Here is a 20,459-nt window from a genome sequence, read left to right on the forward strand (position 1 = left end):
CAACTCCCCTTCATCCTCTCTCACCACTCCCACCCCCATCATACATTCACACCCGCTCATACACTCACACCCCCTCATACTCTCTCACCCCCCATCGATTCTCACCACTCCCCTCAACCTCTCTGCCCCCTCAATCTATCTCACACCACCCCCTCATCCTCTCACCCCCCATCATCCTCACCACTCTCCTACATCCTTTCAACACCCTCCTCAACCTCTCAGCCCCTTATTCTCACTCACCTCCCTCATACTCTCACCCCCGCCCTCCTCATCCTCTCTCACCCCCTTATCCTCTCTCACAATCCTCATTGCCAGGGGGTGGGTTCTTCCACCACCGACCTCTGCTGCAGACGCCACAATCTTCCGCTTGAGCTAGCGGTATGATTGCTAATGCTCTCTGCTGTGCTGAGTCTCTGCTCCTGTCTGGAAGCCACATGAGTCACACAATAGCACTGACTGCCGCCATCACCATCCGCCATGGCGCAACCCCCCCCAAGCCGGTCAAGTGACTACGTCCAGAGAGGTAATACCGGACACATACATCCGGTATTACTTCAAATTTTTTGAGGGATATATAACGGTCAGTTCGGTTCAACACCAGACAACTGGAAACCCTACGGCTGCAGGTCAAAGGGCCCTGGACAGTGAGCTACTGCTAATTTCAGCATCTAAGTGCAATCTCTTACACAAACTTAAATGTACGGTATGTGGTACATATTTTGTGCATCCTCACAAAATGTTGATGTACAGTATAATACTTAAGTTTTTTTAATGTATACACATTTTCATTATTCACTTTTTTGGTCCTTGTACTCATTCATGTTTTTTCTGTTCCCCCCCCCCCCCCTCTTATTAAACCTGTTAAAGAGCCCTGTATAACCTCTCTCCTTCAATGGGCTCTTTGTTTCCCTAAAAAATGAACAAATGGAATAGAGAGTGCATTTCTGATACTACAACCCCCAATACAGAAACAAAAAGCAGGTGGTACAATTCCCTCTGACACAGGAGTCACAGCATTAGTTAATGTTTGAATAACGCTGACATGCTTGAAGCCTTAAAGAAGCAAACAGTATTGCTCTTTATAAACGATAGGGGAGCAGCTTATGTATCAACATTATTGGCTATTTGGGGTACCGGGGAGGTGGGAAGGGGAGTGGGCAGAAAGTCATCAGAACATGGCAAACCTGGCATTCATTTATTGCCCTGTCCGTTTACTCTTTTCCTCTGCAATTCCTTCTCTACATCTTCTGCCTTAAAGTGTTATCTTGTTTTTTATTTTTTACATCTGTGTTAAATACATGGGATATTTGTAAATCAGAATGAATGCCCTGAGGAAGAGAGGAGAACTCTCGACAGCTTGTCTTATAATGTCTAGTGTTAGTCCAAATAAAACAGGTATCACCTAATACTGAAGTACTCATTTACTCTGCTCTATCACAACTGGACTACCATGGCTATTTAATGATGTATTTGGTACAATTCTCAAATGACCTGAAAATTGCACGGATCCCATTAGGGATACCCGTGGAGCCCCGGTGGGAAAACACTTGTTTTATGCAACGTCTGTGTCAGTCAAGTCTATAGCATGCTCCCTTTCTAGCAGCAACAGGAGAGCAGACCACAGCTGGCAGGAGAACAGGAGACTGACTATATGAGAGTATTTGCTGCAGGTTTGGCTGAGCATTATGTGTCTGTGTTCATGAGCTAGATTAAATTACAGCATGAGATCATACAGATCTGTTACATGAAGCTGGCATACACAGATAAAACAGATCACTCACTCTCTGCCACATGTAAACTATACACAAGATTGTAGACTTATCATTAATAGAATAATGTTAATTACTCTCCGTAAGGACTACCAATCTTTGTACAAAAACAACTATCCAGCACTGTTTACCCAAATTAGGAAGGACTCATTACTGTATCTCATGGATTGAATGCATAATCTCAGTGAAAATGAGAATGTTACACTATTTTCAGACCCTCTCGATCCCAATCCCAGCTAGTCTTGTCTATTAAAGGATATACATGTAACAGGGTATGTCATTCTACCTATCTTTCCCCGCCCTGTTATGCAAGTCCTGCTAGCTGGAGGCTGTAAGGGGTTAATCTTATGGGTTTGTGACTCCACCCATGCTCCTCTATGATGGACAGGAGTAAGGTGCCTCATGGCCTGTGTAAGCCTATCAGGGATAGGTATAGAACATGAGCCCGCCACTTCTGATCCTAATTAGGGTAATGCCAAATTTAGTGTCAGTCCTGTTCCTGCTCTGGAGGAGAGAGGAAGCAGTAGAGCTATCAGACTCTCCCATGGTGGGATGAGCTTTATCACCCACAGCCTTTGGGTTGGGGGAACATCTGATCAGCCACAGGTGCCCTATACTACCAAGGGCAAAGCACCATCCAGAGGTATGGAGTCTCTGAGACCTTGCATCGCTGTAAGAAGATCTGCAGTGGATGTCCCCAATAAAGACCTTCTCCATAATATACATCAGTCTGAGTATCAGTCCTTGGGCAGAGGGAGAAAGAGTCCAATAGTGGGGGCTGACCTCTAAACACCCTGGAGCCCACTACTGCTGGAGGCACTAAGCACCATGAGAAGATCTCAGAGAAGAGACTAGCTTGTCCTGATCTCCCACCATCGCAGATCAGACTCAGCTCTCCTGACCCTAACAGGTATTTTCACCACAAACTAGATAGCATAGGCTGTGCATCTCCCACTGAGGGGAGGGGCGGGGGAAGGAGAAACAGTGCTACATACAAAACAGAATTATGAACTTCGTAGGGCAAAACAAGAAGCCAAGAGTGGTCAAATTCATTTTATTAGCACCCAGGAAAAAAGGAGGTGAGGCAACAACAGATGTTAAGAGGTTCTATTTAGCAGCTCCACTAAGACAAATTACATATTGGTACTCCGAAATCAAAAGGTTCACATGGGTAGACCTAAAAAGTATATTTAGCAACCCAATAGATTTACCAGCCTGTCTATGGTCAGAAAAGGAGACCTCTCTGAAACCACATTTTGAAGCAACTACCATTAAATTCCTGCTGAATCTATGGCAACGCAATAAAGCGAAATTCCAGCTGACATCAACCCCGTCCCAATTAATACCTATACTGTATTTTTTTTAACCCGGAATTTGGTCTGGGATTAAGATCAGAATCTTTTTTGGATTGGAAAAAGAAAGGAATCCTAGTGGTGGCAGATATAACGGCGAGGGGGAGGGGGCTAAGTATAACGGTGTCTGAAGTATAAACTAAACAATATAGATTTGTTAAAATATATACAGGTTAGCCATGTTATTAAACACATTTCTCCTAATGGGGAGTTCCCAGAATTCACGACATTCAAGATTTTATGTAGAACCACATTTGTACCGAGAATTGATTTCTTCAACAGAGTCATTTGAACACAAGTACATAGATTACGGGCTAGGTATATACAGGTGAGAATCTCATATGAGGAGTGGGAGGACATTTGGGAAAATTCAGTTAAAATATATATTTGTACAACCACGAGGGAAAATATATACAAAATCTTGTACAGATGGTACCTCACGCCCAAAAGATTGAATCAAATATACCCCGAGACCACTGATCAGCACTGGAGAGGGTGCAGCCAGGTAGGGGATATGGCCCATATATGGTGGTTACTGTCCAGCTGTTCTGAAATATTGGACCATGTTTGAGGTTAATTGAGGGTACATGCTATTAAGAAATATCGCCTGCTATTTAGAAGTAACTCTTGTTATGTAACGATAACTCCTGTTACATACTACTATTAAAGTAGTAATCCCCAAATGACAGGGACCTGTCCACTAATGCAGGGGAGCGCAAACTTTTTGTGCTGCGCCCCCGGCTCTCGCACCCCCCTGCCTTCCTTCAGCCGCGTCAGATGACGCTGCATGGGCGTGTGACGTCAGGTCACATGGTGCCTCGGCGGGTTGCCATGGCGACGCAACACACTTTGCGCACCGCTGCACTAATGCACCGGGTGGAGGAGATTATTACTATTATAGAATAAATTATTATTATAATATGTTGTGTGCTTGGAGTGATTTAGAAGCTTTTTTCAATGCTGAATGAGAAATGTTCTACTGATTAAGAAATGTTACTATGTCCTTCCGCCAATGTTTAACAAGAAGTTCCTGTAAATGGAGCATATAGAAAATATGATAAAGTAGTTCTTGTGTACTGTACGTTTAAATAAGATACAGGGTGAGGAGGGGGTGGGGGGAGCAGGCCTCACAGCTGCAAGATAGTCAGTGCCCAGAAGCTTCAGTCTGACCAGATGTGACATATTTAAAGTATTTAAATGTGTTTTTATATTTTATATGGTGCAGCAAGGCTTGATGCAACTTTTATTTTTCCGTTTTGAATATTTCTGTTGTTTTTGTTTTTTTAAGTGCAGATTAATATCTAATTACAATGTTTTGTGGTTGATAAAATTCTGGGCATTCCTGGGTAATTAATGCCTGTAAAAGTCAGAGAGCAGGATTTTATTATTTACCTTCTTTTTAGCTTATCATTAGGAATAACTCCTGTTACATTAGTACACATGCACGCTAGTTCAAAATAAATCCTGTTATTGCGACAGAAATCCCCCCCCCCCCTTTTTTTTAAAGAAACCCTCTGTTATTTAGAAACAAATAGTGTTAAACATATTCAAATTGGCTGGATTACGAGCGTTATTCCGGCACTTAATTAACTGAGTAAATCTGGAGTTTAGACAGAGAAAATAAAGCCCGTTCCTAATTTGATTAACATTGCGCTATTTTCACGGTTTTAATGCTGCTAAGTGAATCCGGGCCAAAGCGCGCTCAATGTCGGTACATGGGCTGCTTACTGAGTCTCCCTGTGTTTCACTTGCATTGCTGGAAGAAGGGATCAAACAGACAGAGAGACATGGACTGAGAAGATAGACAGTGACAGCACAGGATGAAGAAATTTAGGAAGAAGAGAAATGATTCACTACAGATGTAACCAAATGACAATAACTCACAATCCCAGTAAAAAAAAACACAATTTTACGTGACTTACATACCACTGGATTTACTAAAGCTGTATACGGTGTTGAAGCAGCAGAGCGCAAAAGGACAACGTTTAGATGTCTGTGTGCTATTAACTTAATATGCTTTAATTAATATTGAAACTTGATTTCCTCAATGGTGGTAGCTATCTGAGCAGAGATCAACCAAAACATGCAGACATCCAGCTCTGGTTGTCTGATACTGTACGGAGAGTATGTTTCACACTCGGTGGTTGAAGTGGCTTAAATATAGTAGTTAGACTGTGCGTGACATCAAGATATTCCCACCATATTTTACAAATATTTAAACAATCATTTTAATCAGAAAGGCTTGCTAAAATGAAAACATTTTCTATCAATAAAAAGTGGAAGAGTAAATGTGTAACAAAAAAAAGCAGTTGTATTGTGGACTAAGAATAAAAGCACAAAACACCTGAGTGGTTTGTCGTTAATATATACGCAAATAAAGTACATAACATTTATGCAGCTTGAAGTGTGATTGCCATGAAAAAGCTTCTCAATCCTGTCAAGACTCGAAGATCCTGGGTCTCCTCTGCGTCCTTCGACTAAACAGATGATCCGCCTCACCGTTTGCTCTTCTCTTGGAATCTATCACTGGTGCTTCCAATGGAGCAGCAAAGCTTTGGTGACGTGAGATACTGTGTACCGATTAGTGGCTCGAAGGCAATCTGCACTTGACATGTTTCGCTTCATCAGGGGCGATGAAGGCAGCTCGAAGGCAATTTCTATCCTACACATTTCGCAAGTTTATTCTCACTTCATAATCCCAGATGAAGCGGGAAAAAGCCTGTAAAATGCACAAGGTGGAGATTGCCTTTGAGCCTTCAGTCATGAGATAGTGCCCCATGAGACGCCAACAAGCTACGCTTTGAGAATTTTGAAGTGAAACTTCTTTGCTGGCACCTACAGAGTTTGATGGAAAAAAATCCTTACCTTGTAACGAAAAACCGTAACGCGGGTGACGTCACACTCCTAATGGACGCGCGCCCATCGCACATGCACATAAAACACCATTCCAGGCCGCAACCGAGGTTAACACAATAAGCATGCGCAGAAGAGGTTGTGAGCCGCGGCACGCATGCGCAGAACCCAATAGTCACCTCCCCACATTCGAAATACAGCCAGTGCATCCGACGCCTTGCTCAGGCGCGGCCATTGCCTTGCAAGTGCCCAGGCGCAGCCGGTGCCATGCGCAGCCAGCACGGCGTGCATGTGTAGGATCCCAGAAGTCGGCCACAAGTTCCATACAGCCGCCTGTACATCTTCCAATTTCTCTGATACACAGGTGGACCCCCTCTATACAGAGTCACCCACACACCCAGTCACCCACACACCCAGACAGTCAGTCACCCACCAACACAGTCAGTCATCCACTCACACAGTTAGTCACCCCTCCAATGAGTCAGTCACCCAACCAGTCAGTCACACACCCACACAGTCACACACCCACCCACACAGTCAGTCAGTCACACACCCACACAGTCAAAACACAGTCAGTCATCCACCCACACAGTCAGTCACCCATCTAGTCACCCACACAGGTCAGTCAGTCACCAACCTAGGTCAGCCAGTCACCCACAGAGACACACACACACACACAGTCACACGCACACAGTCACACAGGCACACACACACACTAACACACACACAGTCATGCGCACACACACAGTCAAAGAATCACACACAGTCACACACAAACAGAATCACACCCACACACATTCACACACAGTCACACATTCACACCCACACGCATTCACACCCACAAGGAATTCACAGTTAGTGTAGCCCTCTTTCCCCTACCCTCTGGGAAATGGTCTTGCTACTGGTGTATTCTGTGGCTGCTGTGGTCATACCTGTGCGGCAAACAGAAGGCCGGAGATCTCCACGGTGGTTTGGGGAGTGTCAGGACAGGTTCGCGGTGATTTCCTCAGTGGTCAGCGCCTCCAGTCCAAGAGCATCCTGAGGTTTTCAGGATGCACCTCATGGACACTTCTTTCCTTTAGCCATTACCATGCTTCAAGGACTACACCAGTTGTTGCTTTGACTGATATTTATTGGCAGTAGTATTTGTAGTATATTCACTGGTTCATTTTCACTGTACCCTATCCCTTCTTGGACTAGGCCTCAGTCACTTCTCTAGCAGAAGACCTCTCTGCAGTATCTGTAAACTCTGGCATCTCTTCCAGAAGAACATCCTTCTCTGATCACTATCCCAGACAGAACTCTCTCAGAGCAGACTAGAACAGAACTCTGAGCAGCTTCACTCTCACTCACAGCTCCACACAATATGGAAGAGCAGCCCCCTCCTTCCCTGGGGAGTGGCTAGTAAGCCAGTTTATTCTTGTCATAGGCCCCCCTTAATTCAGTGAGAGGCCACTATAACTTTATTGTTCATACCTGCTGAACAATGTAACATTTCACACACTGAACATTATAACAGATCCCCTCAGCGACACTGCCCACCTTTATAGGGACTAACAGTGAGGTCATGGCCAGGACAATATTAGTCCAAGGAGACTTGGCTAGAGTTAGTATAAATATAGAAGTGCAAATAGCTAAAACAAGGTGTGTGTGCAGAGCACGCGCGTTCTACGTGAAACATTTGTGTTTTGTCCCTGAAATTGTGTTTTGATTTTTAACAAAAAACAGCACCATCACAAATACAATTTCTGTGACAAAACAGGGACAAAAGACAAAGAAGTTTCACTTAAAATGCGCGTGCTCGGCACACACACCCTTTGTATATGGTAATAACACTTCTGATATGTATTTTGTTTGCATATATTAAAGGCTGTCCTACACCATTGGAGTGTTTTGCGTTTTATTTCTAGGTCTATTGTTTCATTTGGATGGTGAAAGGTCCATCAACACAGTCGGTAAAGGACTTTGATGGACTTTATATATAACTCTTCACGAACTAACTTCTTTATATTGGATGACAGTTAAATATTATATCATTTTATTAGGTTCATGTTTGACGCACAGACCTTATATGGTGGTACTGTGGACTTATAAATAAAAAAGTGGCACTCAGGTACCACCACACTTCCACCGCTGATCCACTGATGATATTTCAAATAAATGTCATTAGCAAACAATAATGCTATTGCATTTGAGTAAATATGACTAAAGCATTCAACAAGCAACGTACAGATGCAGCAAACTTTATCGTAACCTGTGGCGCGCTCCCACAGGTGAAATGGTGCGATAGCCCCACCTCCTTCCCGCACGCGGCTCATTAAAAACAATGGCTGCTTCTCCCGCTGGCGCGATGTGTAGCCTGCCGCAGGGCGCCACCTGTTGCAATAACATTGGCTACATCTGTAATTCATTCTAAGGGGACAGAGTCTGTGAAAACCCCAACCTCTGCCCAGCTCCCTCTTTTTGTAAAGAGGTGAGACATATCCCCATACTAAAATGCACCTGTCTTTTCCTTATGTGTGTGACGAAGCTTTGTTCTCCATGGTCACATGCAACTCTGATGCCACCCTCTGACTCAGCTTGTTGTGTTAGCGAGGAGGTTTGCAGTTCCTGATAGTCGCCTATGAATCTACATTTTGCCCGGAGGGGTTTTTCCAGTGACTAGCGCAGACACTCCCTAAAAAACTTTGATGTATCAACAAGCGGTTAGTGGAGAAAAGTTCACAATGTGTGATTACCGTTGTTGTCTGTATTTATGGTTCTGCCTCTGCTGCAAGATTGTGTTTTTCTTTCCCTCTTTGGATTTCCATGCAAGAAAAGTGCAGATTAAGGGAAGGTGCTCAACTCCAGGGCTCAAGCCACCTCTCTCCCCCCCAACAGGTCAGGTTTTCAAGACATATCCCAGCTTCAGTAAAGGTGGCTTAATCAGCCACCTGTGCTGAAGTTTCGACTCATTGAGTCACCTGTGCTAAGGCAGGGATATCTGAAAACCTGACCTGTTTGGGGGGCTTGATGAGTGGAGTTGAGCACCCCTGGATTAAGGCAGGGTTGCGTAAACTGGGGTGGGCGGCACAACATTTTTTTTGGGGGGGGGTGCGCGGTGATTTCAGATTCCCTCCGCTTCTCCCCAAAGCATTTAAATAAAATGCCGGGGCAGCACTCGAGGCCTTTGTAAATTCAATGACCTTGTCTCCGGCGTCTTCTGGCGACGCATCACCGTGGCAAAACACGGTGTCAAATGACGCTGCTGGGTCACGATGACATGTTGCCATGGGAACGCGACGTCACTTCACATTGTGAAGTCTGAAACGCAGGAGACAAGGTAAGAGGGGCGGGGGGAGGAGGCGTGAGCACATTTGAAATTTGTAACACAAGAGCTGCAATTCAAAATGGGGGAGGTACAGATATGCAGCCACAGGATCTTAGTGTAAGTTATACAAAAAAGTTAAGCAAACAAAAGCAGATGTGATATTAATAGAAGACATCAGTTACTTGCATTGAGTTTGGAAAATTCCCATACCCTCCAATTGTGCGTATTTAGCAGGTACAGCTAGCTGTTTGTTTCCATCATGTACCTATTACACTAACCTGTACCTTTTGTACTGTCCTTTTTCGGCCAGTGGTTGAAGTTCACAACCATTAGCTAGTTAAAGCGTGTGGGACATTGATGAATTCTCTAATAATAATCAGCGGGTTATGGGCGATTGAACACCACTTCTGCATGTGTTACAGAGCCTCCTTAGGATGTGACACTTCCAAGCTCCTCAATCACGCACTTACGTACGTAGCCCTGTCCCCCCCACCCCCCTTCTGGGAGATCTACATACTACAGAGAGAGGGCACACGGATTTGAAAATAGAAAATATTTATTTAAGCTAACACGAAGTTTCGACCACAATGGTCTTTATCAAGGGCAAAAAAATGGGGCAAGGAAGTTAGAGGTGGCAGGGGAGTCAGAAGGGGCAGGGGAGTGAGAAGGGGTAGGGAGTAAGAGGATACAGAGGGGCAGGGAGTCACGGAAGTCAGATTGGGGCAAGGGAGTCAGAGGAGGCAAGGGAGTCAGAGAGGGCAGGTGGTGCAGGGGCATCTGTGGGAGCAGGAGAGTGAGGGGGCAGGAGAGTCTGAGGGGGCAGGTAATCAGAGGGCTCAGGAAGTCACAGAATACACACACAACACAACCATACCCAACAGGACAATCACAGAAAACCAACACACACACACACACACACACACACACACACACACACACACACACACACACACACACACACACACACACACACACACACACACACACACACACACACACACACACACACACACACACACAGAACAAATACACACAGGACAGAGACACACAGCCTCAACTCTACTGCTCATGCTGCTTCCTCTTCCTCCTGATTTGTCACATCCCGCAGCACTTATACAGTGCTTTGTGATGATGGATGTCTCAATGCAATGACACCACCTCCTGATTAGCTGCATTACCCAGCGGCAGCTAATCAGGATAGGGGAAACTGCCCTGCTCTTTTTCTGCTCTGGGAGATCAGGGAAATTCCACAGCACCCTTTTGATCCTTTCCCGGAACCCCAGGGTGCTGCGTAATCCCGGTTGGGAAACACGGTGTAGAGAAAAAAAATGAGAGGTCTCAGAACAGAGCCCTGAGGCACACCAAACAGACTGAACAACAGAAGACGAAGACATGTTCGCAACAGAGACTGAAAATGTGAGATCGGAGAGGTATAATGAGAACAAGGATAGAACTTTTTTGCGGATACCAAGGGAGTTTAGAATATGAAGAAGAAGAGGGTGATCAACAGTATCGATGGTAGCAGAGAGATTGAGCAGGATTAGTAGGGAAAATGACCATGGATTTGATTTAATTTAGATCATTGGCTACTTTAGTGAGCACAGTCTCTGTTGAGTGAGCTGTACGAAAGTCAGAATGGAAAGGATCCAGGAGGGCATGGGAATTAAGAAAGTTGATCATACGGGATAACACAAGACATTCTACCAGTTTTGAGGCAAAAAGCAAAAGGCATACAGGTTGTAGGTAGTAAGGCAAGGAGGGTCTAGGATGTTTTTGAGAATAGGTGTGACTACCGCATGCTTAACAGAGGAGAGGAAAATGCCAGAAGACAGGGAGGAATTAAAGATATGGGTGAGAGTGGGGTCTAAGACAGGAGTAAGAGTTCAGATAAGGCGTGTGGGGATAGGATCGAGAGGGCATGTGGTAGAGGGAGAAGAGAAAATCAGCTTAGAAACTTCCAACTCTGTATCAGGAGACAAGGAGCTGAAAGGAAGCAGGAGATTTAGGTAGAAGCAGAGAGGAGAAGGGTACAGAAAGAATATCCTTGTTGATAGCATCCACCTTGCTTTTAAAGTGGTTAGCAAAGGCTTGAGGAGAAGTGAAAGAAGGATGGGATTTGGGAGGAGAAGGTCAGAGGAGGGAGTCAAATACAGAGAAAAGACGGCATGGGTTGGAGTTGTGAGTGTTGACGAGTGAAGAAAAGTAGTGTTGTTTGGCTTTAGAGAGGGTAGAATTAAAACAGGACAGGAGAAATTTATAGTGCAGAAAATCAGACAGAGTGGGAGATATCTTCGAAAGGCGTTCAGTGGAGCTAGTGCATGTGCGAAGGAAGCGTGTTTGTGAATTTAGCCAAGGCCGTGGGTGAATGGGACAATTATAGTGAAGCTGAGAAGGGGCATATAGAGAAAGAGAGGAAGAGAGGATAGAGTTATAAGAGTTGCAAGATTGTCAGGTTCAGATGAAGGAGAGAAGAGAGGTTAGTGTTCAGGTTAGATTCCAGAGCAGAGAGGTCAATGGAGTGAAGGTCTCAAGAGTAGTGAGTAAAACAGGTAGGAGGGGGGTAGGGGGAATGAGCTGTGGTGAAGGATAGGAGGTGATGATCAGAGAGCAGAAAGGGGGAGACGGAGAGGAAATAGAAACAGATGAAGGCATAGGGCAGAGCTGATATAGGCAACGGGAGGAGGGAAGGAGACCAGTCCCTCCACCCTGGCCATTGTGTCGTGGAATGTGAAAGACAGAGAGATCACTATAGGAAACAGCAGCATCCATAGCAGAGCCATGTTGTGAGAGCCAGGTTTCTGTTAGAGCAAAGAGCTGCAGAGAGCGAGAGCAGAAGATGTTGTGTACAGCCAGAGCCTTGTTAGGCTAAGTCCCCGTTGGAGGCTGGTGCATGCGCGCCTGGCATCCTGGTGGCACGTGCACAGCACAAAACTGCGGGGGCGCCTGGCCAAAACAGGGCGGGTGAGCACGGCCATTTAGTGCATTTACATTAAAAGATATCAGATTGGGGTATATTTACTATGTACAAAGCATCCACAAAGGTGTGGAGCCTGTGAAAGACACGTTCACTTTCTGTTGCTCTGATGGAATAACCTTGTCCCAGAAACATTTCTTTCCTATTGTAATTATTCCAGCCAATGATGAAAAGCCGGACATTAACATGAGAGAATTTGTTGCTATGGAAGGAATGAGTCTTGTCATTGATACCCCTATACTCAATGCCGCAGATGTAGATATTCCAGCAGATGAACTCGTATTCATTATCACAAAACCCCCAAAGCACGGGCACATTGTAAACCAGCTTACCAATGTCACTGTGCTTGTGAACAGCATCCATCTGGAGGACATCAAGGAGAGTTCCAGCATTATTTATGAGCATGATAATTCAGAGACCAAAGAGGACAGCTTCGAAATAAAACTCTCAGATGGGAAGCATCCAGTCAAAACATTGCTCATTATGTTTACACCTGTTGATTATGAGACCCCCAGAATGACTATTAATGATGGACTGGAAATTGAAATAGAAGAAACAAAAATGAATCCACAGTAGCAACAGGCAAGCCGGGAGCACAGATATGCTAGCCTCTGATTGGTTCCCGGCTGTCAGGAAATAGCCCTGACATATATTTTCCTAGATCTCCCTCTCTCTCAGTTCCTTTCTCTGTCCACCGGGTGTGATGCTGTTTTCAGTCTGCTCTGGGGTTCCTCTGTCTGTCTCATTGTTAGTCCTGTCCTCTGTCCTTTATAGTTTCCTGTTCCTCTCTTGCCTTTGTTTTGTGTCCAGACTCCTTATGCCCATGCTTCTGTTCCTGTTCCACGGGGAGTCCTGTACTTATTACAGGCCCTTGCTAGTTATCTGGCTTGTCCCTGTTTGTTCCCTGACCTCAGTCCCTGCTCCCCAGTCTCAGTTCCTGCTCCCCTGCCCTGTTCCTGCCTTCCTGTTACCGAACCCTGCTTGGGACCCCAATAATCTTTGCCTGCTCCCGCTGTTCCGGCCACCAAGGTCCTACCCACTCCAGGAGTCTCCCCTTGACACGGGTGCACCAGGGGACCGCGTCGCCGCACAGGAACACAATCCAGGTGCATCCACTGCTGTCTGACGTGTCAGCACGAATATGGCCAGGAAGTGAGGAGATAAGGGATTGGTGTGAGGCACGCACGCTGCCGCGTGCCACCATAACCAGCGGGGACCTAGCCTTAGTAACAGAGCAGACATTCCAGAAAGCACGGGAGAAAGGAAGAGACAAGGAATAGGTATTAAGTTAGATGGGTTAACACCTTAGCAGAGAGGGAGTAGGAGGCAGGGGGCGTGTGCGAGAGCAGGTGTGTATATGGCTTGGTGTAGGAGTAAGAGAGATATCCCCAGCAGCAACAAGGAGTAGAGAGAGGATTTGTGGTGGTGCTTTTTATTGAGGGATGTAGAAGTTGTAAGGAAAGGTGTGCACATAGTGTTGCTGTATATGGGCACATGCATACTGTAGGTGGAGGGAAGGAGAGATGAAGAAATATGGATAGGAGTAGGAGAGTGGAGGAGTTAGAGAGAATAGAAAAGTTTACAAAGGAGTAAGGAAACAGCAAACAGGAAAATCAATAGGGAGGACATAATGAGATACAGTGAGAGAAAAATAGGAGGAGAGAGGTCACAGGTATTGGAGGCGATGAGGAGTAGGAATTGAAAGAGCAGGTGCATAAATCAGGCCTGGGGGGGCAGTGTAGCACTGAACACTGAACAGCAGCTTAGAAAGTTAGTCTATAGATGTCTAAAAATTGTCAGAGCATTTAGAAAGCCAAGTTCTCACAGTTGAAAAGTTGCTGACGATGTGCAAAATCCAGTTCCTCTTGTATTTTTCACCTCCAATTGAACTCCAATTGTAACTCCACAGACACTTAATATGTCACTGTCTGACACTTAAAAGGTTAAATAGCTATACGGCACAGCCAATGTAGACTTATGTAAAAATACTCTAACAATATCACATGACAATACAAATTAAAGGAGCAATCCATGCACTATCCTACATGTGTGTTTACAAAAATAAAAAATACAATTATTCAACTTTTAATGCTATTTTTAATGAGTTTTATATACTGAGCAGCCTCTTTGATTTGTATAGCAAGTTTTAACACACTTCCTCAGCAGTGCAAGTGTCACGGTTGTGCTCACCACAAACCTGGGTCGGACCGCGAGGCTGAGGTGGGGTTGTAAAAGCACTGACCTTAGACCGCGCAGGCTGATCCGTATTACGCAGTTCGTAGTCATACGTAGCAGGGTCGGGACTGGAGAAGGCAGCATCGTCGCTGGACAAGCCAGGGTCAGGACTGGAGACATCAAGGTAAACGTTGTTCAAGCAGGAGTTTGGCAACAGGTAGTCAGGAGTTCCCCGCTTCAGCTTAGGAGCGCGGGAGTGGACTCTGCGCGTGCGGCAACCATGGCCCATGGTACTGGTCTCAGGAAAGGATAGGCAGACCAGAGTGGGCACACCGCCTTGCTGCACTGGTAAACCAGTGCTTCAGCGCCAGAGTCCTGAGCGGGCTGGAGAATCCTCCGCTACAGCACAGGAAAAGACCTCTGCGTGAAAATAGCAGCAGGCCTCAGGAAACCAGGAAACCAGGAAGCTGAAGTACGCTGGGGATCAATGCTTCAGCACAGGAACAGACCTCTGCGTGAAAATAGCAGCAGGCCTCTGGAAACCAGGAAGCTGAAGTACGCTGGGGATCAATGCTTCAGCACAGGAACAAGAACTAGGACAAACAGAGTAGTAACAAAATAACAAGCCAGGGGCTTGTGGCTGAACACTCAGTGACATCCAGGAAGGACTATGCTCGGCAGGGAGCATTGTGGGAAGGCAGTACTTAAAGGTCAGTGAACCAATAGCAGAAGGGGCGTGTGACAGCATTGCCGCAATGAGTGAATCCAGGCTGCAGTAAATATCAGGAGTAGTGTTCCAGGACTGCACAGGTCTGTAAGGCAAGGTAAACAGTAAACTGAGGTGTGGATTCCTTACAGTACCGCCCCCCCCCCCTTCACGCGAGACCTCCGGGCGAACAAGACCACTCATAAAGTTGGGGGACCTGGAATTGTTCCTGAACTGTCTAGGATTGGGGGTAGAGTCGTGGTCCAGAGACTCGTGGTCACTCCTTTGTGAACCCCTACCCCCCGGTGAGAACTGCGGCCAGACAGGCCCATCCATGAGTCTCGGGGACATTGAGTTGTTTCGAAAGTTTTTTAGGCGGAAAGGGGATCCGTAAACGAGCAGTTCCTTGGTGAGTACTGTTCTAGGCTATGAGAGTGGTGGTAGAGACATCATTGGTACGTGGCTCGCCACGTGAAATGGCTTGGGAATCCAAGGCTGTGAAGAACCAGGGGGTTCCGGAGCAGAAACAGCAGAAGAACCCCCACTGGGAGCCCAGTCTTTAGTAATGGGACCAGAATTTAGGATAAGCGGCATCGATAGTTGATCGAATATACCAGGGCGACCTTCAGGACAGAAAAAGTCTTGGCCGACCTCTGCATGTAGGAATTTGAGGGGGTTTTCTCCTCCAGAGGTCTCCCAGGTAGTGGTCAGTGAGGGTATAGGGTGGGTGGGAGCATTTCCAGGTATTGGTATGGAAGGTAACAAGGCAAGCAGTAAACCAGGGATAGAGACCGAAATCTTGGGATACGTACAGAGTATTTCCAACACAGAGGAAATGACAGGGACAACAGAAGGTTCCGAGGGGGAAAACCATGGTTTCGCAGAGGCAGAGAAGCAATCAGCAGTGGAGCTCCCAAATACTGGGGAACCCTCAGTGGGAGATAGTATTGTCTGGGGATTAGGAATAGGCTTTGGGGTTCTAATATCAGGAGCTTGAGAAAAAGGCAGAGCAAGGGTAGTGGCGGGAGGGAAGCTAAAATCAGAAGCTGAAGTCTGTACTTCAGTGACAGGGACCTGAGAGAAAACAAGCAACAAGTAGGAACTATGGAAACTCTTAATGGCAGACACCTTAGGAGCACAAGGAATCTTATCCAAAACTGCAAGGGCAGGAAAACTAAATAGCTCAGATTTAAACACCAGGACTAGTAATATAGGCAGGGTGGTCTCAGACTGTACTAAGGGAGTAACAGATATGCTGATCCCTGGAGGGTTTGCATGGGCAGAGAAATCAGGGGAACTAACAGCAAGGACTTCCACTATAGAAAGAGATTCTGAAGGGAGGTTTTTACTTCTCGGGGTGTCAGGACCGGCAAGGCAAATTTCAAAGAGAAGGAAAACTGTGTGCAGGCTTCTAGCTAGCACATATGAAAAAGCGTCACTTTTGAGTGAAAGCAGTGTGTCAGCAAATATTCCTGGGAACACAACAGGAACCCCAGGAGGGGCATACTGACCACTGTACGCTTTTAACCCTAAACTTTGAGAAGGGGAGAACACAGACAGTACACGGGGGGTAATCATAACTGTACTGGTCTCTGAAGTGGGTATTTGATAAGGAGTGTCTGGGAAACCAGAAATGACTGCAGATTCCACGACGTGGGGAGTATGCGCTGAAGCAGGGATCATCGCTCTCTGGGTGACAGACTGGTTCAGCCACATACCTGGGAATGGGAACTCTGCGACCAAGCTTGGTAACTGAGTACATTTAACTGGAATCAGAACTTTAGCTGAAGTTTCAGGGGGCACAGCAGCTGAAACTTGAGCTGAAGCAGGGGTTTTAAAGCAAACACTAACTAAGGACTCCGCAACATTAGGGTAGTCATTCAATGCAACCTCTGCTGTCGGACTTGGGGAATCATTCTCTGAGGTTAGAAAGGAGGCATTAACTTGGAGGCAGCACGAATTTACAGGGGTTAATGCAGATAATACCTGAGAGAAAAAAATAGGGAGCTTTACCTCTGTAATGAGAGATACAAGGGATTTCTCTTCTGGAGCTAGGGACGTGACCTTGGCTGGCGAAGAACATGGAGTTACCAAAAGAGGCTCATGGGGTGACCTGCAGGGGTTAATACAGGAATGTCCTTGGGAACGGCACTTAGGAATTCAAACTTAATATGTGGAGGTAGAAGGGATTCCTTCTCTGTCGGGAAGGGTGCACAGGACTGCCTAGCAGGGGTTAAAGCAAGAAAAACCTCAAGGGCTGGAATGGGAGATTCAGAGTTAGAAATAGAGGGAAAAAGAGATTCGTTCTCTGATACCAGAGTCTTAGTGTTTGCTAGAGAAATATACGTATACTCCAGGGGAACCTCACAGGACTGATCAGCAGGGGTTAACGTAGACATATCATTGGTGTCAGAGTACCCGGGCGTACAATCCTGTGACAGGGCAGCGTAGCTGGCCCGAGGGCGATCCATCTTTCCCACGCTCGGGCGTGAGTGTAAACCATCTTCCAGATTGGGTTGTTTTTTCCCACAGGGTCAGGTTTTCAGGCCGGGACAGGTTTTTAGACAGGGACCATTTCTCAGAAAGGGGAAGTTTTTCAGACTGGGACAGGTTTTCAGACTGGGACAGGTTTTCAGACTGGGACAGGTTTTCAGACTGGGACCGGTCTTCAGACAGGGAGGTTAAATCAGGGCTAGGGACCGTGGCAGCTTCTACGTTAGGGGGCAGTGATAGTGGGTCAGTTTGGTCATTTCCTGGAGAGGGAGATACGAGATACGTCCCCAGGTTTAGCGACAGGACTGGCAGCATAGAAATTGTGATTAGAAAGTGCCTAGGCAGCGAGAAGAGGATCCTGCTCACTTATGATTAAGTCAAAATCTTGGTATAACACACAGGCGGCATCTAGAATCTGATCTAGAGTCTTTTGTTCTGAGGAGGAAAAAACCCGGGACCGTTGGGAGAACAGGGCCTGTTGAGACTTTCTTTCCTCTCTAATTTGCTGAGATCTAGTAAGGAGTTCTTTACGAATCAGTCTTTCCTGAGGGGTTAAACCTTCATACAAGAACGCACTCTCAGGCTGAGGCAGTCTCTCAAACAGGTATGGTCTTCCAAACAGGGACTGTTTTACAGACTGGGACCGGTTTTCAGAGGGGAACCGGCCTAGCCCCACCTCAGCGGGGTCCGAGTTTGTGGGGCCGAGCATACTGTCACGGTTGTGCTTGCCACAAACCTGGGTCGGACCGCGAGGCTGAGGTGGGGTTGTAAAAGCACCGACCTTAGACCGCGCAGGCTGATCCGGATTGCGCAGTTCGTAGTCATACGTAGCAGGGTCGGGACTGGAGAAGGCAGCATCGTCGCTGGACAAGCCAGGGTCAGGACTGGAGACATCAGGGTAAACGTTGTTCAAGCAGGAGTTCGGCAACAGGTAGTCAGGAGTTCCCCGCTTCAGCTTAGGAGCGCGGGAGTGGACTCTGCGCGTGCGGCGACCATGGCCCATGGTACTGGTCTCAGGAAAGGATAGGCAGACCAGAGTGGGCACACCGCCTTGCTGCACTGGTAAACCAGTGCTTCAGCGCCAGAGTCCTGAGCGGGCTGGAGAATCCTCCGCTACAGCACAGGAAAAGACCTCTGCGTGAAAATAGCAGCAGGCCTCAGGAAACCAGGAAACCAGGAAGCTGAAGTACGCTGGGGATCAATGCTTCAGCACAGGAACAGACCTCTGCGTGAAAATAGCAGCAGGCCTCAGGAAACCAGGAAGCTGAAGTACGCTGGGGATCAATGCTTCAGCACAGGAACAAGAACTAGGACAAACAGAGTAATAACGAGATAACAAGCCAGGGGCTTGTGGCTGAACACTCGGTGACATCCAGGAAGGACTATGCTCGGCAGGGAGCATTGTGGGAAGGCAGTACTTAAAGGTCAGTGAACCAATAGCAGAAGGGGCGTGTGATAGCATTGCCTTAATGGGTGAATCCAGGCTGCAGTAAATATCAGGAGTAGTGTTCCAGGACTGCACAGGTCTGTAAGGCAAGGTAAACAGTAAACTGAGGTGTGGATTCCTTACAGCAAGATCTTTGTAACACTTTCCTGTTTGTGAAAATGTATTGCCAACAGTTTGAGCTGCAAACTGTAACAATAGATAATGTTACCATAGTAATTTAGCAAATGAAAATATCACTTGTGAGCACATTTATATGTCTTAGGTAGGTCTGCAACCCTGCTTTTCAACATTATCTTGCACAGGAGTGAGCAAAGTTTTTGGTGTGCGCCCCCTGGCCTGGGAACCTCAGCAATCGCGCCCCCCCTCGGTTAGAACCCAGCATCAAATGACATTGTGGGTCATGTGACTTCACATCACGTGACCCCTGCAACGTCATTTGACGAGAGTTGTCATGGCGATGCGGCACATCACATGACCCTATGGCGTCATGACGCTATGTTGCCATGGCGACGTGTCGCCGAAGACCAGCTGCCAGCAGGTAAGAGGCCTCACGCCTGCCCTGGCATTTTATTGAAATGCCTTGGGGAAGGGCGCGGGGCCTCTTTAGCCGCCGCCCCCCCCCCTAGCAAATCTTGTGCAACCCCTGGGGGGCACGCCCCCAGTTTGCGCACTCCTGATCTAGAATACAATGCTTCCACTGCAGCAAGGCATTCTGGGAAATGACATGCAAATGAGCACACAGTGTCACTTTTTGCTTCAAATCCATTTTCAGATTGACCATTATAAGCTTATGCCTGCCACATTACACAGCTTTTCAGCATAGCCTGGGTTAAAGTGCATTTAAAACATTTAATAAGTGATGCTTTGGGGTCTGAATGAGCTGTTGCACGCTCTGTAGAGAGTAATTTACATTTTCGGACACATTTTGCTACAACAGATTTTTGTGTGTTAAGTGCATAGTTTTTTCTATAATAAACAGGGACCTGAAACCCTGGTAGATATATATTAATGACATTTTTTACATACTTCTCCGGTGGTGGTAGCGGATATATATGATTAAATTTGATTAAGCGGTTAATATTAACTAATTGAAAGTACCTGGCGGAGGAGAAAGGTGAGTTGGCTAGAGTAGCCGTGTGTATTAAACCTAGTTGCATATTTAACTCATGCTCACCAGTGTGCTATTTGTGACAGATTTTATATGGAGATGGATTGAGGGGAGATATTGCTCATTTGAGGGACCTTTGCAAAGGTGAAAAGTGGGCCAGCTAGAGAGCTGTGTATTAACCCTTGTCCAATATGCAGGTCACGTGCTCACAGGTGTGCCATACGTGATAAATGTTCATTTAAGAATACATTGTAGCTGCTGAGTTACACTGA

The sequence above is a fragment of the Ascaphus truei genome, chromosome 2, assembly GCF_040206685.1.
Source record: "Ascaphus truei isolate aAscTru1 chromosome 2, aAscTru1.hap1, whole genome shotgun sequence".
Taxonomy (NCBI): domain Eukaryota; kingdom Metazoa; phylum Chordata; class Amphibia; order Anura; family Ascaphidae; genus Ascaphus; species Ascaphus truei.